The 26,171-nt window shown below is 48.8% G+C and overlaps 1 long non-coding RNA gene across 3 annotated transcripts; it reads right to left on the minus strand.

The window, feature by feature from the left end:
* LOC117071602 lies at nt 1-25,425 on the minus strand. Of its 3 annotated transcripts, XR_004432376.1 has the most exons (6): nt 25,332-25,425; nt 19,151-19,233; nt 18,295-18,512; nt 4,791-5,149; nt 3,443-3,584; nt 1-294 (listed from the first exon to the last, which is right to left on the minus strand). It is a non-coding gene; the product is annotated as an uncharacterized LOC117071602 (long non-coding RNA). The 3 variants fall into 3 exon arrangements; XR_004432378.1 differs by lacking the exon at nt 3,443-3,584 and having other exon boundaries at nt 5-294; XR_004432377.1 differs by lacking the exons at nt 1-294; nt 3,443-3,584 and adding an exon at nt 4,369-4,656.
* Between the last annotated feature and the right edge of the window lie 746 nt (nt 25,426-26,171).

Consider the following 26,171-nt stretch of genomic DNA (forward strand, 5'->3'; position numbering starts at 1 on the left):
ACCATGCAGGGATCCACCAGCCCACCCTTTTCCTTTTCCCCCACCTTTCCATTCAATTAACCTCACTGGGTACCTTCTCTACACCAGGCCTTGTGGTAGGGGTTTTACCTATAGGATCTCATTTAATTCTCAGAACTAACTCCAAGTGTTTTCCATCCCCTTCTCCTCTCAGGCTGGCCAGGGTTTGTTGAAGTAACTTGCCCCGTGTCCCACAGCTCTTACTGACAGGGCTGACATTAGTCTTCAGATCCACTCAATCTCCTGTCTGGTGCTCTTCCAATGACAACTCTTGACCTGATGGAAAGAACAAAGGGAGACTCTATCCCCACTCTCCTGGCCCCAGTTGTGTGTCTCTGTTGGTAAGAGTAGATGTGAGGCCGGGTGTGGTGGCTCAAGCCTGTAATCCCAGCATTTTGGGAGGCAGAGGTGGGCAGATCACTTAAGGTCAGGAGTTTAAGACCAGCCTGGCCAACATGGTGAAACCCCATCTTTACTAAAAATACAAAAATTAGCCCAGCGTGGTCGCGCTTGCCTATAATCCCAGCTACTTAGGAAGCTGAGGCAGCAGAATCACTTGAACCTGAGCGGTACAGGTTGCAGTGAGCCCAGATCATGCCACTGTACTCCAGCCTGGGCAAGAAGAGTGAAAATCCATCTAAAAAAAAAAAAAAAAGTGAATGCCTGCTGGCCTGGAGATCCAAGAGGGACTCCAAAAAGTTTATTTCCAGCAAATTTAAGGTTCTCAATTTAAGAACTATATATTATTAAAAGTATTAACCATTTCATATGAAAATCATTCTAAAACGTTGCGCTTTCCTGTTCTAACAAGCAACAATTAGGGAGTCCTGGGTGCCATTTATTTTTTCTTTAAAATATTTTGTCTTAAAAACAGAAATGAGGTCTCACTCTGTCACCCAGGCTTGAGTGCAGTGGCGCAATCACGGCTCACTGCAGCCTCAAACTCCAGGGCTCAAGCGATCTTCCTCCCTGAGCCTCTGAGAGCTGAGACCACGGGTGTGAGCACCTACACACCAGCTAACTGGGTGCTATTCTACAGTAAGGGAATCCTCTGGGTACCTAGAGTTGAAGACTACTTGGCCTTTATAGTTTTTCTATTTTGGCCTACTTGGGTGCATAAAATCCCATCGCCCACCTGCCTGATTTGTTCCACTTTTCCAGGGGAAAGAGAAGGTGAAAAAGACTTGGAGAGGGGTAAAGTAGTGAAAAACTGGGTGTGTGGGGTTACATGGAAGCAGGCTTTCAACCGTCCCCAAAACAACAGTGGGGGAAATCACACATTTGCTCATAAAACCATAAAGGAGGAGGTACTTATGCTTTTTTCCATTTGGAGCCCATCTCAAGACACCAACTGCCCAGCAAGAGGCTAAGCCCTCAGCAAGAGGCCCTGCCTGAGTCCTGCCCATACTGATCTCCTCGCTGCCCAGAGAACGCCTTTCTTGCCCAGTGCCCCCAGGCTCTCCATCTGGTGCAGGCTCAGAGGGGCTCTTGAGAGAGGTGTTGCTTACCCCAGCTAGGGGCAGGCCTAGGCCCCAGGCTGAGCCCAGCTCCCACCCCTCCCAGGGCTTTGCCACTGGAGCCCAGTGAGAAGTAGGAGTGTAGGGGCAGGTCCAAGAACATCCCTCTCCACAGCTCCCCTGGCCTGGAGCTCCAGGACCAGCCTAGCTTGGCTCTCATTCTGTTTCTCAGACTGGTTCCGCAGCCATGGGCCCTCCCAGGAGTTTCCTGCCATCTCTCCAGCAAGGACCCTGCCTCATCCAGTCCCAAGCTGTTCTGTGGTGTGGTTTGCAACTCAAGGACTGCTCCTGGGCAGTATGCTGTGTGTCCTTCATTGCTGCTCTGGCTGCCTTCGTTCCCTGACACCTGCATGGTGGCCTTCAGAGACTCTCCTCTCCTCATCTGCACTTCTAATGGACTTGGGGTGGCCAACCCCTTGGGATAAGCCCCTGGGGGGCAGGGGCCTCGTAAGTCTGCCTAAGCATCTCCACAGGCAGCAGAGGCTTCCCTCTGTCAGTATCGACCACCCTGGCTCGGGGAGCTCCTCCCTAAGAGAACTGAGGTTTGAAATAGCAGTCCCAGCGGGGCCCTTTGATCCAGAGCCTAAGTGCAATTTACGGAAATGTTAAATGGCCTTTTATCTTTACAACAGGAAGCTGGGTTGTGGCTGAGGGTCCCACATGTGAGGATGCCAGGCTGGTTTGGAACATAAGCCCTGCCTAGAAGACGAGACACATGGTGGGCCGAGGATCAGCAATGCTGGGAGCCAGCCTCAGCCTCAGCCTCACGTTTGCATTTGTTTATTTCTCTGTTTAGTAGGCATTTTTTTGAACTCCCCTTATGTGCAGGTCAAATGCTAAGCATATTTAGATGTGTCTAGATATAGAGACACATTTAGAATGAACGTATCTTCACAACTGCAGGCTCTGGAAGGTGAGGGCTGGGGTCTCAGCCACGATCTGAGTGAAACTGCAGAGTGGCTGCCCCTGCCTGGTGTGTCACTCGGCTTCCCCCACAAGATGCTCTGAAATTCCGTGGCCCGTTGGCTCTGTTACACTCCCCAACACTGGCCACCCAAGCCACTCCTAAAACGCTCAACTCATAGTTAGGGTGGATGCTAAGCAAAAAAAAAACAAAAAACAAAAAAAAACCAAACAACACGTTTTCTCCTTTGTCCTTAAACCTCCCATCTGCCCCGGTTCCATCCTCAATGCCAGAAATGGGCCTGGTGTATTGTCCCACTCCCTGCATGGCAGAAGAGGGATGGGGAGGACAGCAGGAGAGAGCTGCATTTGAAAAGAGAAATTTTGTAAGGCCAATGCTCAATCCAAAGGGATGACCAGCCAATATGAAGCTGCTGGGCTCCACAGTTCATTTTCAGATTGAATGATGTGGAAGGAATGGTGTCCTTCCCTGCGCTCAAGTCTGCACCACCCTGAGACCTGGGCAACAGGAGCCAGGGCCACCTCTGGCCATACCGCACCTTGGCGGTAAGGAGTCCACAGGATCCACGGGTAAAGGGGGAGCCAGGGGCACCTCTGGCCACTCTGCACCCTGGGGGGAAGGAGTCCACAGGATATACAGATAAAGGGGAAGCCAGGATCATCATTGCACTGCATAGAAGTGCACTGGGGAAGGGGATCACGAATTCATGGGTAAAGGGGCCCTGCTCACTCCGAGCTGATGGCTTTTCCTTCTAGATCACAAGCTGGAGTCTAGGACCCCCAAATCATGCTTCCTGGGCCTGAGTGAGTCTTCTTCTGTATCTCTCTCCCTGAGGTCTGACCACACCACCAATGACTGCAGGCCCTGGGCCCAAGGGGTAACTCGAGGGGTGGTTGTTTGTGGGGGGAGGTGGATTATAGATGGGAATATCCACAGGCATGAAAGTGGGGTGCAGCCAGCATGGGCTGGGATGTCCGTTTACCTTCTTGCTCCTGGCCCTGTAAATGTTAGAGGGCTCCAGTCCTGATGCAAAGTACAGGGGCATAACGAAAAGTGCCATCGTGTCTGTGCTGTCATCAATGCATATTGTGGTTATCAATTCACTGAAACAGACTCTCTCCAGCCTAAAATTAAATGTTTTGAATAAGAGTAGCTTTTTGAGATGGGGGACTTACTCAAATCTGTACTGAGGCTGGTCCTGTGTGGTGCCAGCCTCATGGAGCTTGCTGCTGCTCAGGAAAGATGGGTGTGAGTGAGGAACACCATTTAAAGGGAGGTGCAGGATTCTTATCAGGGGACCTTCACTAGTGTGGGTGATCAGGAAGGCTTTCCTGAGGAGGGGATGTAAGGTTAAAGATGGGGAAACTGAGGCTCAAAGGTGCTAAGTACATTAAGCTGAGTGGCTGTGGTGATTAGATGTCAACCTTACCAACTCTGGGAATGATGCCTTTTCAAGTATGAGCGGGGACACCACACACAGGCTTGTCTGTACGTAACTGTCAACAATGTATACCCATCATTAGATTTTGGCATGTCCTCTGCACATATGCACACACACACACACACACACACACACTTGCTTCCAGTCTGAGTTTGGTGACAAGTCTGAACGGCAAAGAGACACTGGGCCCTGCCCTCAAGCCATTTGGAAGAAAACTGGAACCACCAGCCAGTTACAATGCGTACTCTGCACGGAGCTTTGAAATCTGAGGCTGGTCTCAGCCAGCCTTTTCCTGCCTTCTGGTTTTTCTCCCCTGGGTCTCCCTGGGGAACCAGGCCCTGCTGTGAGGCTGGATTTGATCAAAGTACCCACAAACCTGAGCTGAAGCCACAACTCCCCGCATTATTAAAGTGTTTAATAACTTTCCAGGACTCCTCCCTCCCAAAGACCCTGAAAGGCCTCTTGTTCCTATTCACTCTCTGCCTTTTAATGGGAGGAGAAGAGGGGCGGTGGATGGATTTGATTTCCCTCACCGAGTTCACAATCATAATCGCCATGTTGGTAATTTCCATGTTCTGGAAACCTCCTTACAGTATAACAAATGCCCTCATTACCGTGTTTGCCACCCTTAATGCAGTTTTAAACACGCTGCTCCATTTCAGTCAACCTGCTACGTGGCAAATCAGTTGCTGTTGGAGCTTCCTGTGTGCAAAACAGGTCTCCAGCCTGCTGGGATCCAGAGATTTCAATCTTATCTGGCAAGCAGAGTAATTTGAAATTTAATCATTTTTCCCCAAGTGAGAATGACTTATTATTACTTTTTAGAGAAAAGAAGAGATCTGAAAATCACTCTCCAAAATTTGGGGGTGGAGGTGGAGAGAGACTGTACCTTAGGCTATGGACTCATGGCCACATCATCAGGGATTGCTGAGTCTTCTCATCCAGGCATGGGGCAAGTTCTTGGGAGAATCCCTGTGACCCTTTCGACAGCAGGGCTGGAGCAGGCAGAGCTGCTCAGGGCAGAGTCAGTGGGGATAGGCAGGCCAGGGGGCAAAGCCTGTCCCTCTGCAGACTCTCCCCTCAGCCAGTCTTCGTTGTGCTCAGAATTCCACAGGGAAGAATTTTTTTCTCCCTTGTTGAAGGCAATCATCTTGAAAAGATACTGCAGCATGCCAGGGTTAGTCACCAGGGGCTCGGGGATGTCATCCACTTCCCCGACTCATCAAGGAAGTCTACTTTCGCTGCAGCCTGCAACTGAGTGAGAGAAGCAAGAAGAATGCAGGAAGTTTTCGATAAAACCAAATTTTGTTTGTGGATCAGAAAGATCAGGACGAGTTTTCCTTAGATGGGCTCCCTGCTCATTACATTCAAATCTGGTAGGCGAGAAACAAGGTTTGAATGTAATGAGCAGGAAGCTTGTCTAAGGAAAATTCTTCCTGTCATCAGCTGTGTATACTTCTAAGTGGGGGATCTGGTTCTCATCGCTGTCTGACCAAAACAGAAGTTCTTTCCTATCTGGAATGCACTCCATAATCCTTTGCATACAATTTTGGATGCACTGACAGCTCATATAGGAAGAAAATTTGATAGAGCGTTTCCCAAATTTGGCACCAGTCTTAAAATTTACATTGCCTAAGAGCAATGAGTTATGAAGCTGAAAGAAAAGTTCTCCAAATGATCAATAATGTAAAACAAAATGCCATGGCCAATACCAGAAGGAAGACAGAACTGGCCTTCTGTTCTCTCTTTAAAGAAACACAAAATTATTGACATAAGAAGAATCAAAAACTATGCAGTCAAAAATACAAGAAAAAAGTGTCTTGTAAGCATATCAGTGAACACAATGAAATATTGTGAGGGTTTTTTTTTCCTGGATTTTGTCATGTTTGTGTTTTCACCAGCTTTTTAAAATGTGATTTGTGATGTGTTGTGATTTCTTACTCTACTACTCAGTCTCATATCTAATTTTCTCTTTGGCATTTGACATTCTTTTTCTTAAAGAGCATCCCAACCAAACCTGGACGCAGTCTGGGCAGAGCAGCTGGGACCTGCTGAGAGGCTGGATGTGGGTGGGAGAGAAGGGTCGTCAAGGACAACTCCAAGGTTATGTCTTTCCAATATTCAGATAGTAAAAAAAGAATCCCCTTATTTATAGAACAATGGGAATAATGAGGTTTTGAAAATGAGCTTACTTGGCAAAGGAAATGGTTGGCCCCTTACGCTGGTGTCCCACTATATTGCATTTTGAATGTCACTGATCTGTGAAATCCCAGGTCAGAGCCAGGCAATGCAGTGACTGAGCAGGATTCCTGGGCAATGAGTCCTAGGAAGTGTCATTGGGCGGGAGGGCTGGGGAACAGAGTTAGGCTCTAAGAAGGGACACAGACTTGGCTGAGTCAGCTGAGCCTTGGAGGGGCCCAGGACGCAGAGCTGGGAGAGAGTAAGGACTGTTTCCCAAGGGCTGGCCCTGCCTGCATCTGGTCTCTTTTAGAATCGCCAGACTGGCTTTGTCCTAGCAGCCTGACTCACATATAGACGCTACCTGCTCACACCTTAGTCCCCCTGCCACACCTGCTCCCCTCCAGGCTCCAAACTGGTTGTGGTTCACTCGAAGGGTTTTAACTCTCAGATTGTGTCTCCATTTTGCCTGAATGCCACCTCTCTGGACTTCTCGGCATCTTTGCACACAGGCAGGGTGGTCCCTCGCTCGCCTCCAGTGCTCTTCATCATCCTAAGTCTCACCCTGGCTGGTGCTGATTCAGGTCACCACCTGGCTCAGGTCACTTGCCCCCTCTGAGCTCTAACAGATGACAGCATATGGGAAAGGCATATGAAACCCTCTGCTCCCTCCCCGTAGCCTACGTGAGGTCAAGCCACGACCACCTCGGAGGACAAATTCATCCTGTTTTCAGAGGAAAAATTCATCCTATTTAAAATCATCCCCGGTTCCACTGAATTCTTTCTGCTCCCCAGGTAGGTGGACAGCTGCCCAAAGATGCTTATTGACCTTCCACCAGTGCCATGCAGTAGATTAATCTGGAACAGTGGCATTGCCAATGTGGTGGTGGGGACACCACAGGTCCCTCAGCACATACCCTTGTTCAACCTCAGCAAAACAAGCCCTCCAGTCCTTGGACTCTTCCTGTACAAGGAGGAAGTAAGCTGAAATTAAACAATTAGAGATTGATAGCAAATACTTCCACGGTGCTATTTATGTACCAGGCTGTTCCAAGCACTGAAAATAAATAAACAGCTTCCTTACCCCTCATATCAACCCTGTGATATCCCATTCTGCAGAGGAACCCCAAGAATTACTCTCATATACTGAAAATTTACTTCGTTCTGGGCTTGCTAATAAATACTTTCCACCCGGGCTAACAGGAATCTGAGTCCCTAAATGCCGACGTATAAGAAACACACTTCTTTATTTGCATCATCTTAAATCTGAGTCTGTGGTTCATCATTCCAGTGTGGTGAGGAATTTTATCAGTTATTCTTGCTATCCCATCCCTTATCCCCACCCAACTGGGGAACTTTAGGTTCCTGCAGCTCATGTGTGTCCAGAACTGAAGGAGGGGCCTTCGAGGCCAGGCCATCAGGGACTGTTCTGGGTGAACTCCTAAGATCCCCAGGCTCCCAGCCATTCCCCACCTCTAGGCTGCATGAAGGGTATAGGGTCTTTGCTAGGCAGGCAGCTGCCAAGCAAGCGCCAGCCTCCTCGAGTCTTCCCAGGGCTACACCTTCTGGAGTCATGCCATGGTGGGGCTGGGTGAGAACAGTCACTACCTGGGGACCCACCCACTGAAATCCCATCCCTGCACAGGCCAACTCCACTCTTTTTCCTCTTAAGGATCTCAAAAGCATGCCATTCTCATTGTTCCTCACAGGGCACCTAGAGCACCTACTGTAAGGTTGGAAACACAAGTCAAAAGAAACCAGAATTAACACGTGATGATAATGTTGCACAGAGGCTTTCTCATTCTAACCCTCGCAGCAGCCCTGCAAGGTGGACACGCTTCTTATCCCCACTTCACAGATGAGAAAACCGAGGCTTAGTGCTGCTAAATCACAGACCCCAAAGTCTTACAACTCATTACGTGTACAGCAGGAAGTGAATCCAGGTCCGTCTTAATCACACCTCAATGACTCTTCCAGTTTCTATCTTTTGAAAACTACTGAGTCTAACACTGAAAAAAACCCCAGGAGCAGGCGTCCCCTCCCTTGCTCTGACTGGGTCATCCAACAGTGCTCCCCTCTGGGGTCTGCACTAGGCCTGCTTGGGCCATTTTCTGTCCCATTCAGCATCACAGCTTCCCCTCCCTTCCTCCTCCCAGAAAGAATTGCATCAAAGACTCAAATCCTCCGATTCCATCCAAGAAGAGGATTAGCTGGGCCCTGTCCCAAAACTCTTACGAGAAGACCCCCTCCCACGTGGGGGATGACCACTCCACTAGGGAACCAAGACGTGGGGTGGGACCATGCGGGTGCTCAGGGGAAGGCAACCAGTGAGTGAGGATGGGGGTCCTTGAACAGGGAGCTAAGCCAGGGAGGTGGCAGGCAGCCCCCAGGAGCTCCCAGGCTGTGAGTGGCCCTCCCTTTTAATATTCCTTTTGCGATTGCAAAGCAGAGTTTCCATGAGTCTGGCAGCTGGAGGGGCTGGGTTTGGCAACGGAGATCCCACCACCTAATTAAATGGAAGGTGCAGGGAACAGGATAAAGAGATGGGTCCCCCCGCCATGGAGGTGGCTGCCTCCCTTCCCGTGTTACAGCTGGACTCTGCCAGGATGTTTTCAGGAGCTCAGACACCTGTTTTAATTCAGGGGCAAGCCAAGGGGATGCAGCGATGGTGAAGGAGGCTGGCCAAGATGAGGGGCTGCTCTGAGCTCAGGTTAGCAATGAGGACTTTTTCGGGGCTGGAATTGTAGGCTGAAATTTTACATTATCTGGATAAAAATGTATTTTACCAGAAGAAAAACGGAGAAACAAGCCTGCAGAAGGGAAGTGTCTCTCCCAGGTTACAGGGCACTTTCATGGCAGAGTTGGGACCCCAAGATCAGGGTCCTGCCTGTATCCCGACAGTCCTCAGTCAGTGGGGGGCAGTGGAGAGGGGATAAACTGAACGAATGTGGGAGCTGCTGGAGAAACCGAGGGGTGAGGAGAGGATGGGAGAAGGGGCTTTGAATTCAAGAGGACAAAGGGATGGCAGAGAGGCCAGGAAACCAAAGACAGGGTCGTTCCCACCACAGAGGCCTGTCATGCTTGACTTTGTGCCCTGAGGAGGGAGGTTTGAGGCAGGAGAAACCCTGCGGAGACTGTGAGGAGGCCAGTGGCTTAAAGGGACGGTCCTCAATGAGTCAGGCCGAATGCTGGTGGGCTCTGAGAACTAAGAAGCCCAGGCCCATCCCTCCCTTTCACAGGTGAGGAGATTGGGGCCCAAGGAAAGCAACCTGCCTGGGAGCCTCCATAGGGAAGGTAGGAGGTGCAGGACAGTCCCTATAGCTCCATATGGCCTGCAAGGGGCGGGGAGCGGGGGCAGGGGGCTCCCTGCTGGCTTTTTTCTGTGGAAAGGCCAGAGCTTCCTTTTCCCATCTGAACCCCTGCTTTTATTTCCTCCTCTTTGCCCCTGGTGGGGAGGGGTACTGGTTAGACAAGGTAAAGTCAGGACAGTCTCTGCATCAGCTTAATACAGCAGCAAAGTGATGATATACAAAAAGCTTTGCATAACCAAGTTCTTCCCTGAAGCGTCTGAGACCTAGAAAGCTGAGACCCTCTCAGGGCAGACCATGAGGACTCCCGACCAGAGGCAGGAAGGCTGTCGCCATCCCCGGCGAGGAGACAGGAACAAAGAGAAGTGTCCCCGGAATGGACAAAGGGACAGGGAGGCAGCCCGGAGTCACATCTATCCATGCAGAGCGCCTGGCAGGTGGCTGAGACAAACTTCCCCATCAGCAGGAAAGGACCAACCAGTAACGAAGGGCGCACCATGACTGAGTGTCCTCGTGGAAACGGGACGGTTCTGCTCTGAGCTCTTATTACACACACAGGTAAATTCCGGCTGGATTACAGAAAATATAGGAGCATAGCTAGGTGATGCAAAGTTACAAATCACAAAGGAAAAAGTTAGCAAGTTTAGTTAGCTACAAATAAAGTACTTCAGCATGCTCCCCCCAAAATTATTTTTTTAAAAATGAAACATTAAAACAAAGCTAAAAGACAAGCCATGGACTTAGAAAAGACAACTTCCCAACATTTTATATGGAAAATTTCAAAAACCTCGAAGAACTGAAAGAAATACCCACATCTCCACCAGTCGGATCATGGACAGGCAAACTGTGGTTCGTCAGCCAAATCCCGCCCACCACCTACTTTTGTATGGTCTGCAAGCCAAGAATGATTCTTAAATGGTTTTTAAGTGGTTGAAGAAAAGAAATCTATAGAAGAATGATATTTTGTGGCATGTGAATATTACATGAAATTCAAATAGAAGTGTCCATAAATAGAATCTCATTGGAAACAGCCAGGCCCATTTGTTTATGAATTGTCTATGGCTGCTTTCATCATGCAACTGCAGAGTTGTGTGGTTGCAACAGAGACCATACAGCCTGCAAAATGTGGGAGCTATTTACTATCTGGCCTTTTAAGACATGGTTTGCCTACCCTTAACTCTGATTCTACCATTAAGATTTTACTACAATCACTTTATTACGTGCTTATGCAGCTATGAAAAGAGATATTTGCAAATGAGCTACTAGCAAAAGACTACCACTCAAAAGGAAAGTCTGAACTGAGAAGAAAAAGTCTGAACTGAGATGGAAAGTCTGAACTTCCTTGGAGGCAGCCTCGAAGGCACATGAAAAGGGCTAATGGGAGGAGTCATGGCCAATTGGCCCCTTATCTGGATTCTGTGTGCATTTGCAATTGTCTGACAGTGAGACTCTTCATTATCTCTCCTATTGTTGTTTTTCTTGGTAATGGACTGGGCCAGTTGAATGCTGCAAACATACGGATTTCCCACAGTGTGTAGTTGTATATTTGGAAGGTTGTTCGACTAGTATGGACTTTATGCTCCAGGGAGGCAGGGTCCATGCAGCACTGTTGTGTGCCTGGTGCCTAGCACAGTGTTGGGCACATTTTTTACCTCCACTGATATTTGCTAAGTGAATGAATACATCAGCCTCTGAAATGAGAGATGAGTCACCGTCCCTGTTTCACTAAGCTATTGCTTTTGCTTCCATGTGATGGGACTCTCTAGCACATCCTGTTGCCTGGAGCAACCAGGGGCCGCTTGACCCCTGGAGAGATAGGAGGGGAGGTGCCAACTTAATTAGTCATTTATCCTGGTAGGAGCAGTAGGGATAATCTGGAATGTTCCTTGCACCTGAGGCGCTGTCAGACAAGTAAGGACAGTGCACCATTCTCACAAGTCACCATAATGCAAAGAAGAAAGGGAAGCGCACCCTTTAAGATTAAGTGTGGGAAAGGTTTTGTGCAGGTGTTAGCTATACCATCTTGGCTTTCTAGGTAGCGCCTGTAAACAAGCTTCAAAATAGTTCCATAAAAGGAAATGTGATTGCAAACAGGTGTCTCAAAATGCATAATATGGTCTACTGTTTCTGAGTAACATTTTTTAAAAAGAATAGAAGAGCAGTGGGTTTAGGGTAGTGAAAAAGATCAGAAAAGCAGTGTAATTGGCTAATTCATGAGAGGCTGGCAAGACATCCAGGCTCCAGATGCGGATTCCTCTGCCATCTCCGAAACAGTGTGTGCTGTTCTTTCATGGCAAAGATGCCTTCTCCAAGCACTGAAAATTAACTGAGGATAGGCTTGGAGGGGCTGTTTTGGTTACATTTTATTTTTTCATTTTGGCAGGCTGGAGTGTGCTCTGCCTGCTCATCTAACATGCATTAATATGTGAGAGATGCATACGTTAGGTATCTATTATTTGCTTCACCCTGTGCTGACAATCTCATTATTCATTTTTATAGGAATACAGTAGTTTTGGGCTTCAAGGGCTGCTGGGCAGAAAGGATTTTTGACTGGCCAATCATAATAATCCCACACTCCTTGCCAGTGACTGGTTTAAGAACGATCATGTGACTCAATTTGGGTTGATGAGACTTAAGAGCACATCTTCTGAGCTTCTGGGAAAGGTTTCTTAGGAATTTCCTTTTAGGGTGATACAAATGTTTTGGACCTTGATACAAGTGGTGGTTGCATAATATTGTGAGTGTACCAAATGTCTCCAAATTGTACACTTTAAAATGATTCCTTTTATGTCGTGTGAATTTCACTTTAAGGCAAATGAAAAATGGACATCAAGAAAGGTCCTTTGCATGGCTGGTTTTTTACCCTTGCCATGTGAGGATGCCAACCTGGAGCTTCAGCAGCCATCTTGTGATCATGAGGACACCGGGCTGGAGACAAACATAGGTAAGCTGAGGACAGCAGAGCAGAAAGATGAAAAGATTTAGCCTTCATAGCATAGAGGAACTGGTGAACTCCCCAACCCCGGGCTAGTCTTACCTTTGAATATATTATATGAGATGTTAAATACCTGGATTATCGAAGCTGTTTGGAGTCAAGTTTTGTGTTACTGGCAGCAGAAAGCACTTCAATTATATATGGTCTGATATGTTTCCTCCACTTCAAGGGGACAGGGTCCCCATCTCTGTTCAGCACCCAATTCCTACTGCCTATTGTCATTTCTAGCACAAAATAGGTGCTCAGTAAATATTTGTTGAATAAATGGGCAGGTATTTTATCTAAATTATTTCAATGAAATTGTATAATAACTCTGTGACATAGATGGTACCACTTGACTTTAAAGAAGAGGAAGCTGAATCTTAAAGAGATACAGTAACTTGCTCAAAGTCACAGAGAAAGAAATCCAAGTCTACCTGAATACAGCATTTCTCTTTGTTTTGGTCTGCCATGTGCCCTACAAGTGTAAGATCACGGAGGAAGACAGCAGCAGCTTGTGTCTGTGAAACTTATTATGGGGTTAGATAAAATACTTAGCTTTGTAAAAGTGCAGGCTCGAATGGCAGCTCCAAATGCTCACATAACTTCCATTTGTATGATGCTATAGACCTGATCATGTAATTAACATTGACCTTGTCGTGGCATTCTTGTTGCAACCCGGTAGGGAGGGTGGGAGGTGGAACTGTTCACATTTTAGAGATGAGGATGATATAGCAAGAGCAGGAGAGAAAAAAAAAAAAAAAAAAAACTCTCTTCCTCCATAATTATGAGAATCCAAAGGGTTAATGGAGTGAAAGTCATCTGTGAGTTGTAAGACACCGTACCTGGTGTGTAATTACTGCTGGAGTGTTGGAGAGGAGATTTTGAGAATAAAATGCTCACAATTACAGTAATAGCCAGCAATTATTAGGTCCCTACTATATGCCAGGCTCTGCATTCAGCACTTTACGAACTAAGTGTCTTATTTAATTTCTGCAGCATTATTAAGTTGATATTGTTATTCTAGATTACACATGAGCCAACTGAAGCCCAGACTTCTACCAAAGTCAAACAGCTACATGTGGAGGAACCAAGACCTGAGTCCAGGAAGCCTGACTCCAGCCTGAATTAGTCGCTATGCTAAACTGCTCACCTGGTCCTGAGCCTTTGGCATGTACCTGTGGTCGCTGATGTAACCCACCAAGTAGGAAATTATGACCTTTCCTATCACCTCCAAGGATGACCAAAAAATGGCCCCAAAATGAGATGTGCCTCTATGGAGTGATCTGGGTCCTTGTCTTTCAGCCTGTCATTCCCCCATTATAGCTTTGCTTTTTTAGTGTTAAACAGGATTCATCATAAGAATTTTCCCATTCAAAAAGGCACATGGCCACCTGTGGCGGGGGCGGTCCCTCTTCTATTAACCAGGTACAGATGCTCCTTGACTTATGATGGGGTTATGAGGTTATGTTCCAATAAGCCCACTGCAAGCTGAAAATATTATAACTCTAAAATGTATTTAATACACCCAACCTACTGAACATCATGGCTTAGCATAGCCTACCTTAAACTTGCTCAGAACGCTTATGTTAGCCCACCATTGGACAAAGCCATCTAACACAAAGCCTATTTTATAATAAAGTGCTGAATATCTCATGTCACTTATTGAATTGAATACTGTACACTACATGAAAATTGCAACTGTTTCACACTATCATAAAGTCAAAATGTCATGCCGTTGCACCAGCAGAAGTTGGGGACCATCTGTATAAGTTATCACCTTAGTTCATAGATAACGAAGGTGTACCATGAAAGAGTTAAACCTCCCTCCCCATACATACGCAGGGCACAGAGCTGCTGCGCCGGGGGGAGGGTGCACTTAAGCAACCTAGAAAGCGGCTTAGTATAAATTTGGGTACCATGTGTGTAGAAGAAGTAGATTTCCTCCTCCTGTAAATAGCTGGGAAGGTCCACATACACCTCCGACTACCAAAATGCAAAAAAAAAAAAAAAGAGAGAGAGAGAGAGAGAAAGAGAGAGAGAGAGATGGTCATTTTGTACCAGGGGCCTGCAGAAGACACAATTGCTAAACTGGAGGACAGCTTTTGCAGCAGGTCTGAATAGTAGCAAATAGGAACAAAAGTAAACAAAGCTTCAGAAATGCAGCTGATGAAGGCCCTGCCCCTGAAGGGTGGATTTTGCACAACTTTAGAGTAAGAACTCTTATGCCATTATCAGGCCTTTCCCAGTACAGGTGAGGGAGCATCTGCTACAGTGTGGATCAGTCAGAATGCAGGCCAAGGTGAGCATGGAGAAGCAGCAGGTGATTCCCCGACAGATGACAGAAGGGGGTTCCAGGGCAGTTGGTAGCGACTCGCCTTACCAGGCTAAGTAAGGAATTTCTTCCTCACTCACGCATCCTAGGAGATGAGAGTGCTGTTGACACAAGATCCCCACAGGCGCTATAGCTGTATATAGTTTGTTATTTTAGATCTATACGTATGTTTAAATGGTTGGTTAGAAACTCTATGCAGTTGATTCTATGGTCTACATTCAGTCCTTAACTAATTCCCTTGCTCTTTATTAAACCCCGAGCTTCAAGAATCATTGTTGTCATTATGAAGAGAGGTAATCCAGCCAGGCAGATCCTATGGCAATTACAGTTAAGGATCTGGTATCTACCCATGGAAAATATTGGTGGACACATGAGTTGCTACAAACTAGTTGGATGGCAATTAAATTTAATGGATCAAACTCTTTTATACTTCCCAACTTGGTCATTCCTATTCTGAAAATATGTACTGATAGCCCAATATATGGTGATGTTCCATGCACATCATTGAAAATAGCAACAATCTGGAAATAAGCTAAATGTCCAACAATAGCGGAGTGCTCAGGTAAGGGGGTACATCCTCTTACTGAACTATCAAGGAGCTGCTAAGAATTCTGCTTATGAAGACTGTAATAATATGAACATGCTTACAATGTAAAGAAAAGCACTCAACATGGAATACACATTGATTATAATTCAAACAAAATTAAAATACCCTCTATACTAGAGTGAAGTCAGCATCTGAGCTGTGTTCATATAAGGGTCTAGGTATTTTTAAGCCTGCTTGGTTATCTTGTGAGATGGGGTCATGATTTCCATGTGCTGGTTTCTATGAAGGTTTGGGGGAGAAGCCCCCTGAGTGTGTGCACCCCAGAGGGGTGGGGTACTGGGGAGCCTACATCACCTGCCTCCAACATTTGGATCTCCAGTCCAAATTCACAGACTAAGCCTGAAGGAGAGAGAGCTGCAGGTGGACACTGGGCACTGTTTTCAAGCGGTGGTCAGCCAGTTGTTCTGGTGTCCGGGTTACCAACTGTCATGTAGAATGGAGAACAGGCGTGTTCTCAGCCTTCTTGGCAGAACTCCACATGGCAGCTTCGTGGCTGGCTGGCTGCACATCCCTTTGGCACCTGGAGGTGTTGCTGCTCTCAGCGGAGGTGACGGTGAGGCATTTTCACCCCGCCTCGATATCTGAGGTCTCAGACATGGACATCACCAGAGGCAACACTAAAACATGACAGATGCTACACAGTGTCAAACTGCCTGGCTTGTGAGCACGCACCAGACATACCCACAGAACTCCAGAAAGCATGTGTGGAGATTTGACAGGCAGGGCAGAGCCAGAGAAACAAAGTGACTGCTTGGGCTAGGGTGGCCTGCAGAAATCTGAGTGACCTGCACCCAAAAAGCCTAGAGGAAAACCTGTCGAAACACGGACAGTGGAAGAGGGAGGAACAAAGGGATTCTGGGCTCCAGAGGAGACAGATGACCTTAGTAGCACCCCTTAGAGATGGTAAATGGGGCGGGGGGAGGGGGCTGTGCTGTGATGTGCGGCAAGCGTCCCTGAGTAGACTGCCATCCCCCTGCAAAGAATGACTAGTGACAAACTCATGCCTTCCTCAGTTCCCGCTGAGTTCTCAGCATGAACCAGTTACTGCCCTAGAAACAAGAAGACGTGACCCCCGGGAGCTCCCAGCCCAACACCACCGCCATCCTCTCACTCTGTGCTGCAGTCACTCGGCTTTCTTCCAGCTCCCAACCACGTCAGGGACTTCGCACGTGTGGTCCCTTCTGCCAAGAACACCCTTCCTTCCCTTTCTTTTGATTCACCTGACCCACAGTTCAGGTCTCAGCCCACACCATGTCCCCTCCTCCACATGGAGCTCATCTCAACCACCAACCCCATCAGTCCCGTGGTTTTCTGTGCTCAGCACTCCCTGATTTTTCCCTTCATTGCATGTCTCAGTTTATAATTTTAGATGCAAGTCATCGGATGGGCTGATGTCTAGCTCCCCTGCTAGACTGTGAGCTTCATGGTGGGAGGGGCTGGGCTTGGTCTCAGCACTATGGCACCAGGGTCCAGCATGGGTGCCCAAGGCAGGCACTAGGTAAATATTTGCTGGATGGATTGCTGGATGGATGACTGGTTGGATGGATGAGTGGATGGATGGATGGATGAGTGGGTGGGTGGATGGATAGGTGGGTAGGTGGGTGGATAAATGGATAGGTGAGCGGATAGGTAAATGAAGTATAAAATAACATGTTATGATGGGAAACAGTGAAAAGTTTAGTTGTCAGGAAGGAAGAGTGTCCGAAATGATCCTGGAGAGGAAGGAAGAGGCAGACAGAGCAGCTGCTGGCAAGTCACGTCAAAAGCAATGATGAGTCTCTGATGAGTGCCAAGTAAAAGATGAAGGGGGTTAGTTCAGCACTGGAGGCAGAGGAGAGGTGACATCCAGGGGACAGCAAGAAGGAGACATGGACTACAAGTCTCTGGTGTCTATCCATCTTCTAGACCTTCAAGCCAGCCCACCCACCTCATACCAGGCCACCTGTGACTCATGCCTGGCACTGCAGACCCCTAAGCTGCCGTGCCCTTCCCAACCCCACCTTGCACCTGTGCTGATGCCAGCTCTTGACTCTGTGTTGGGCCCCGGTGCTCCCTGCGAAGCTGGCACAGGGCTCCCGGCTCTGCCGATGGGGTCTGGGCCTGGACTCCCTGTCAAAGTCTCTGGTGAATGCCCTGTCTAGGTCCCTGCCTACAGAAGCCATGGAGGCCAGGACCTAGTGGAGACTGAAGAAGAAAAACCTCTCTGCCCCTCATACTTGTGTCAGATAAGGCCCTGCCTCCTAAACACGCCCTGGGCCAGGAGCCTGGAGACCTGGCTTTCCCCCAACCTGGGCCCTCGGAGCGCCTGAAAGCACACTTGTGGGAGAACCAGAGCGAGAAGGAAGCTGTCTGAGTCTTCAGGGGTCACTGTGACAACATTTTACAGATCGGGTGGCCTAAACAGAAGAAATGAATTTTGCCACAGTGCTGGAAGCTGAAAGCCCAAGATCAAAGTGTCAGCAGGGTTGGTTTCCTCTGAGACCCCAGTCCTTGGCTTATTGATGGCCATCTTCTCACTGTGTCTGAGACCCCGTTACTCGGCTTGTCATTGGCCATCTTCTCACTGTGTCTTCGCTTGGTCTTTCTTCTGTGCATGTCTGTCTTCCAATTTCCTCTTCTTCTAAGGACACCAGGTTTACTGGATAAGGACCCACCCCAGTGACCTCATTTTAATTTAATGACCCCTTTAAAGACTCTATCTCCAAATACAGTTTCTGAGGAACTGGGGATTAGGGCTTCAACATATGAATGTGGAGTGTGGTGAGGGACATAATTCAACCCCTAACAGGAGCCCAGAGCTCAACTAGCAAAGGTCTTCCTACTCTCCACGATACAGGCTGGACCCCAACTCTGACACCGAAGGTAAAGAAGGCAACGGCATTCTGGACAGGCTTTCCCTGGAAGCACAACAGAGGGCCTCCCCAGCCTGTCAGCCCTCCTCACTGCAACCCCTGGGGACCCTGTTCCTCCCAGTCTCCCGCTCTCAGATACCTCTGGAGGCTAATTGCTTGGCAGGAAAGTCGCAGAGGGCAAGAAAAGGCCTTGAGCAGGTTTGGAACTCCTCTGAGATAGGGCGTCTCCAGCCCAGAGCTTATCAGCACACTGCTGGGTCAGGATCCAATAATGAGAATGACATTCCCAGAGTAATTTGGTCAGAGCGTTTGCCCTTCCATTCATGCCAGCCAGACGGGACCTCTGGTTTGCTGTTTCTGAAAAACAAGAAATTCCAGTAAGGGATTAATAACTTAATTATAAATGCGGCTTGGAAACTAAAGGTTATTAAGAAGGGGAAAAGATACATGCTAATAAGAGACACGCTATTAACAACAGAATAAAGATTCATTGTTGGTGCCGCTGTAAAGTTTTCCAAGTTCGGTAATAAAAACCACCTGGCCTGCGCGAGCGCTGGCTGCCGTGGTGACAGAGCCCGCGGCGCTGGAGCTATCTAATGAGGCTTGTCTCCCCACCTCTGATTATGCTCCCTTTGCGTCTTGGGCTTCCTGGCAAAACTGGCCAACAGGCCTCAAATCACCTCTGGAAGTGCTGGGCCTGTGTCCATTTGCTGGAAGAGCACAGTGAGGCTTTGGGAAGCCACCAGACATTGCCAGACCCATAGGAGGACTCGGACTTTTGGAGCACCTAAAGGCAAAGGCCCATCAGTGGGAGAACCGGCACATGGAACATGTTAGAGCTGGAAGGAAGCTGGGGATTCCAGGAAGGACCTTTAGCCGTGGCAGGTCAAAGTCAGTGTCCTCCCACCCACAGGGATGAAGACATAACCCTGAGCTCAGAACGCCACAACTGTGCCTGTGAACTTTGAGTACTGGGATGGAGTTGTTCTACTTACCAGCGATTATACTCGGTACTCTGTTCACATTGTTATTCAATCTGTGCAACCAGCTTATGAGGCATTATCATTTCTGCATTTCACTGATGAAGAAACAGAGGTTCAGAGAGATTAAGGCATGCACCCAAGGTCACAGAACTAACAAATGGCAGAGCTGGGATTCAAACTCAAGGCCAGGGCTCTTTTCACAGGAGGGTTGAGGAAGTCAAAGGAAATAAGCTTGTTTTTCCACTTAGACTAGAAGTTCCCTGAGGGCAAGGGCTGAGGTCTTCGGCCCCACCATCCTCAGACACAAAGCCCCAACCCAAGATGCTTTGCAATGACCTGGACCACAGAATTGACAAGTCAAGCTCCTCTATTAATGAACCAGCTGTGCCCACGTTTTCCCCCCAGCCCCACCTGGCAACCTGCTGTCTCACTAGATGTGCCCAGGGAACAGTCTGCCAGAGCTTCCTTGATGGCAAATTGTTCTGCTCCATCATTTGTGGGTTGATGGGGTGTAGGAGGAGTAGAGAGGGAAGGAGCAGCTCATCTCACTCACGTCGTCTCTTCTTTTTTAGGTTTTTTTTTTTTTTTTTTATTATACTTTAAGTTCTAGGGTACATGTGCATGACGTTTATATCATGTATAACTCCCCAATGCAATCCTCCCTCCTCCCCCCTCCCCATGATAGGCCCCAGTGGTGATGTTCCCCTTCCCGAGTCCAAGTGATCTCATTGTTCAGTTCCCACCTATGAGTGAGAACATGCGGTGTTTGGTTTTCTCTTCTTGTGATAGTTTGCTAAGAATGATGGATTCCAGCTGCATCCATGTCCCTACAAAGGACGCAAACTCATCCTTTTTTATGGCTGCATAGTATTCCATGGTGTATATGTGCCACATTTTCTTAATCCAGTCTGTCACAGATGGACATTTGGGTTGATTCCAAGTCTTTGCTATTGTGAATAGTGCCGCAATAAACATACGTGTACACCAGTTAGAATGGCAATCATTAAGAAGTCAGGAAACAACAGGTGTTGGAGAGGATGTGGAGAAATAGGAACACTTTTACACTGTTGGTGGGATTGTAAACTAGTTCAACCATTATGGAAAACAGTATGGCGATTCCTCAAGGATCTAGAACTAGATGTACCATATGACCCAGCCATCCCACTACTGGGTATACACGCCGTCTCTTCTGCCGTAAGTTCAACCATTCTTGTGTGTGTGTGTAAATGTATGGGCTACATGAGAAAGTTTTTACATGTATACAATGTGTAGCGATCAAGTCAGGGTGTACAGAGTGCCTATCGCCCAGGTACATACATTCAGCAGAGTCATCCAACTCTGCTATCAATTGTATTTATTCCTTCTATCTTAATGTATGTTTGTACCCTTTAGCTCACTTCTCTTCATCCTCCTCACCCCTGGCCCTCCCCAAGTTCAATGGTTCTTGAATCATTGAATTGAGGTGGAGTTGGCAGGTCCTGGCAGGCAGTAACAGCAGTCCTGGGTCTCAAGAGACTGGACAGAAGGTCCTGAGGGATGGATGTGGGGCAACTGGGCGATGGACACCCCTGAGAGGGTTGAAAGGCCCAGCCATGGGGGCAGGAAGCTGAAGCCAAGTCCTGCCACTGAGCTGGCCAGCTCCACATGGAGTGAGCACTCCTGCCCTGCTTACCACGCACCCATTTCCTGTCACACTGTAAATACTGGTGGAGTGGGCCAGGTATGGTGGCTCATACCTGTAATCCCAGCACTTTGGGAGACTGAGGTGGGCAGATCACGAGGTCAGGAGTTCGAGACCAGCCTGGCCAACATGGTGAAACCCCATCTCTATTAAAAATACAAAAAATAAAAATAAAAAATAGCCGCACTTGGTGGCTTGCACCTGTAATCCCAGCTACTCAGGAGGCTGAGGCAGGAGAATTGCTTGAACCCAGGAGGCAGAGGTTGCAGTGAGCTGAGATCGTGCCACTGCACTCCAGCCTGGGTGACAGAGCAAGATTCCGTCTCAGAAAGAAAAAGAAAAAAGAAGAAAACTGTGGAGATGACAACACTTTGCAGTAATGAGTGGACATGTGTGCACGTGAAGTATCTTGCACAGTTCCCTGGCATGGGATAGACACAAAAGATGATGGGTTCCATCTCGCCTCCTCCAAGTAATCCAATACTGGCCTGCTCTTTCCAAACCAAGCACCCGTACCCCTACTTTTGCTTGACCTCAGGTGTCATAATGTGTCTAATGCCTCCTCCTCCACCCTCACCCCTCTCATGCCAGAGCACATTCCTGAGGCCCTTAAAGGAACCCGTCCTGAGGCTCTGATGAACTTCAACTTGGGACCTTGCTAGACTGCCCTGGCCTTGCCCAGCCACACCCAGGGTGCAGCACCTCCTGCTTTCTGGAGCACTGGCTAGGAGAAAGGAAGAGACGGGAAAAGGAGGAAGGAGGGTAGGGGCTTCTGGACACCACAAAGGAGCCCCTGAGAGGAAGAAACCAGTATATGGGAGCTGAAATGGGCTAGATCTGTGTCTACTCTCTACTCCTTGCCAACCTCCTTTAAACCTCAGTTTTCTCATTTGCAAAATGGTGATAACTTCATTCGAAGGGTTGCTATGGAGATAAGAAAACACTTGCAAGTTCTGACACATAGTAGGTACACAACAAATGTTCCCTAACCCTACTTTTGTTATTAAGTGTGCATTTTGCTTTCAATGGCATCTGATTGAGAGGACTTGGAAATTTTGTTTTGCTTTGCTTTGTTTGTCAATGGGGATTTTTAATGAAGACACTTTTAGCAACCTGTACACTCCCATTCTAAACAGACTTCAGGTGTGACCTTGATCCCAGGAGGCTCTCAGTCCTACAAGGTGGGCCAGCACCTGTCCCCCAGGGCAGTGTCCTCTTGTCATCTGGTCAGCTTCAGACCAAAGCAGGTCAGCCCTTCCATCAGCTGCCTCCTAGGGAAGAGGGGTGCGGGCAGTGGGAGGGTTTGGGGAGGCGGGCAGCAGGATTGCAAGGGGAGAAGGCCTCCAGGGTTAGGGGTGGGAGCTGGGAGGTGAAAGTGCAGGGAAGGGAACTGGGGGAGGGAGTGGGTGCATCCAAAATGGGGAAACTAATGAAGAAATCTCCATCTAATTAGACAGGCTGCAGTTTTAATCAGACAGAGTTTCCTTGGCAAAACCTGTTTGCATGTTTTCTGTCATTCAGCCAACATGTTCATTAGGCAAATAATATTAATAATGATATTCACTTTGGGAAAGTTAGGAGAAGAGGGAAAGGTGGCAGTGACAGTTTGGGGTCTGGCAGGCAGGAGCAGGGAGGGTGTTGTAATTCCCTGGCAGCCTGAGAGAGTGACAGGAAGGGGACTGAGAGAGACGAAAGCCCTGGGCAGGGCCCCAGCCCTGTCCTACTGTCTGGGCATCTGCTCTTCTCCGAGCCTCAGTTTCCTCAACCACACAAGGCAGGAAGGATGACACAGAACCCTTCCTCCTAAGTGGTGGGAGAATGCCCTGAGATGATGCAGGAGCCAGGAAGGCTGACTGTAGCCCTGGCCCAGAGCTGACAGGAGGGGCTCTGCACTTCCTGCACGCATCACCCACCCCCACCTGACCTGTACCTTGTCAGGGTCTGGGGTCCTCCCACACCAGCAGGGAGCAGAGCAGGTGTGAGGGGGGAAAGTGAGGGGCGCCTGGGCCTCAGCTTCCCCAAAAGCCCTGCAGAAATCCCAGCCATCCACTGCTCCCCAATCTCAGACTGGACTCTGCGTCCTTCCTGTCTGCTGAGCTCCAGGGACTGGGGGACAAAGAGGCTCCCCCAGGTCCCTTTTGCCTCTGCTTCACAGCCCAGCCTGTCAAGAGCCAGCTTGCTCCCTGATCCCTCCAGCATCCCAGGTCAGAGGGGTCTCTCAGACATTTGGAGCCAGTCCCCCCTGTACAGCTCCAGACTGGGTTCCTCCTCCCTCTCCACTCACCCCACATCCCACAAAGCCAGAGGTTAAAGTCCCCTCCTCAGCTCTTCAGTCCTCTCCAGTCCCCACCCCACAGCCACCTGGAGGACACAGGCTCCAGGGCCAAGACTAGGGGAAAGGAAATGAACGATTTCACTGGGTATCGGGGCAATTCTCGGGAAAACCAAAAACTCACCAATTACGATGAATAATATCTCCAAGCAATATTTTAAAAGGTCAAATTTAATGCAAAATGTCTATTGCGTTACTTTCAATTTTTACATATATTGCATTGAAATAATACTTATCTTGATTGCCAAGTTTTGGGGCACTCCCTTAAATATTGTGCCCTGGGCCAGGTGCTTCATTGATCTCACCTGAACTAGCTCTTTTCCTCAACATTGGCCCTCAAGACCCTGGCTGAGGGCAATCATGTGGCCTTTCTGAGCCTTAGTCGCCATCTCTCTGTCGGATGAGGCTGACAGGCCGCCCTGCAGGGCTGTGTGAGTTGGAGGGGATGGTGCACCATATCTAGCACAGCCCCCTGATGTGACCGAGTGTCCTGTGGCAGCAGAGTGGGGTGCCTGAAAGCCATGGGCTCCCCTGGGCTTGCTGCCTCCAGTTTGGGTGCTGCTGAGTTCTGGGCCTGAGTGAGGAGAGGGAACAGGACAAGACTAGGGACCCCAACACCCAAGTTCCTGCCTTTACTGTGAGGAGAACCCTTCACTGAGGGAACTAAGGCTTTCCCAAGAACCCTGCCTTATAGGAGCTTAGCCGTTCCTGAGTCCCTGACACTGGGGGCCACTGTGGGCATGGGGAGCATGCCCAGAGGTCCTGCCTTTAGAAAGCAAGAGATGAGGAAAGCGGACCTCCCTCAACCCCACTCAGACACACGGCCCATGAAGGGTGGGGGATGACAGCACGTCTGAGTGGCACTAGAGTGGGGACCACACTGGAATGCTTTGGAATACGTCATGATACAGTGGAAACAGAAACAGAAAGGGTGTCAGTGTCCAGAAACATGGGCTTAAGTACTGATTCTTTGTCTAGCAGCAGGACAAGTAGCTGGAGAGATGGTCACAGTCTATGCATGGAGGGCCCCCTTTGCCAAGTGCAGGGGTCTGGATTGCCCACTGCCTGTGGGCAGAGAGAGAAGAGACATGTTCTAGAGAGTGTTGGATGGATGCCACTGGCCACGGGCAGTGAGACAGGTGCATGGAAGGGGATGGGGACAGCAGCAGAGAGCAAGGGCTGCCACATGGCTACTGAGAGTGATAAGAAATCAAGACAGTGTCACCACTGCTGACCTCAGGATCATATATCACAGAAGGAACCTTAGTAACCAGCCCAGGAACCTCCTTCCTCTCCATTACTTGGAGCCCCTCCATGACCTCCCGACCAATCTAAGCTTGGACACATCCTGTGATAGAGCACCCACCCTACTCACGCTGCCTGACCGTCAGTCAGCTGGGGCTCCTCTTTACTTTGGATTGAAATACTTCTAGTTGCAACACTTATCAATGCTCCTCGGTCTGTCATTCTGAAATGCACAGACATGCAGCCTCTGGCCCTCAGGGCTCTTTAGCCACCTGAAGCCAGCTGTCTTGAGTCCTTAGGTCTTCCCTCTCCAGGATCTGTGCCCCCCTCCCTCAGGCAGGCCCTCACAGACCCGATACTGCATCTGTGCATGCTCTCTCTGAGCACCTACTGTGTGCCAGGCACCAAGGCGGGGCACCTTCTACCAGGGTGACTATCTAATCCTCCCAGCAAGCTTGAGAGATCGGGCTCATTACCCCCATTTTACAGGTGAGAAAACGAAAGCTCACAGTCATGAAAGGCACCCAAGTTTTCTCAGGAGGTTGGTCATCAAAAACTTGAGTTGGTCATTCAAGTGCTGACATTGTGCCCTACGATCTATTCAGAAGCCATCCCAGCTTTCTGCTTGGGGAGTTAGCTCTGTCTTGAGCCGTAATATACAGCAACTCAATCCTCACACAGGCCCTGTGAGGGGAGCTCTGTCATCCCGCCCATTCTGTGAAGTCATGCAAATGAGAAAATGTACAGCTCTCCAGGGTCTGCACTTCTGCATCTGGGCAAGAAGAACCAGGCTATTCTGGCCCTTGCCGGACACCATCCACCATTCCAGAGACACAAATAACGCTGGCTTTAATGCATTTACAGTGGGGCTAGCACCCCAATAGTTAATACTTCCCACTCCCCTTGAAAGTCCCCAGCCCATCTTTGCACTTCACCTTCAGGGAGAGGCCGGTGAGCCCTTTTAACTGCAGCCAGAAAGACTTGGCTGGTGTTCCTCGTGCCCACGGTCAGACATGCACACAGCACACCTCCCAGCCAGCCATGAATGAGGTGATTATGAGCTAATAACCTTTGATTCCAGAACCCCAAGTGAGCACTGACCGAGGTAACCCAAAGGCAGCTCTTGAGGAAGGCATAGAAACAGTGCCTTACCTTCCCTTTGCAGCCACAAAGGAGGCGTTCTTTCGAATGGCCCCGCACCCCAGCTTTTCCCCTTGCCTGCTGCCTTCAACCAGGCAGCTGGAATGCAGTCCTAGATGGCAGAGGGTGCAGAGGGTCGGGCTGGAGTCTTGCGTGTTGCAGAAAAGGAGAGAAGCCAAGAAATGGGATGGAATGTGCCTAAGGTCTCTTGAAAGTTTGGGGCAAGAAGGCCCATGTCAAAAACCCAGTCTCAGCCTCTCAGCCTCCCCTTGTCATTTCTCAGAGTCTGCAGAAGGGTTTTGTTTAGGGGTCCAGACCCCTGGACAGGCCACCAGCCAGCCCATTACAGGCTCTCCTAGGCACTGGAATTCTGTTCCCTAAATAATGCTATCATCTAGACGGCAGCTCCAATAGCAGAGGAGTGCAAAGCTACTGCACTTCCTCCTTGGCCATCCAAGGCAGGTGAGGAAAGCACAACGTGGGCAAATAGGGAGGTGGAGGACAGACCCACAAAGGAGACCCACAGGTGGGCGGCAGCATTAACTTGTTATGTAAATACCGTATTCAATTATTCCTGCTCCTCCAACAGGAGTCAGCTAATCACTCATGCCTGGCTGGTTCATGAATATTAAACC

This window comes from Trachypithecus francoisi, unplaced genomic scaffold, assembly GCF_009764315.1.
Source record: "Trachypithecus francoisi isolate TF-2019V2 unplaced genomic scaffold, Tfra_2.0 Lachesis_group3, whole genome shotgun sequence".
Lineage (NCBI taxonomy): Eukaryota > Metazoa > Chordata > Mammalia > Primates > Cercopithecidae > Trachypithecus > Trachypithecus francoisi.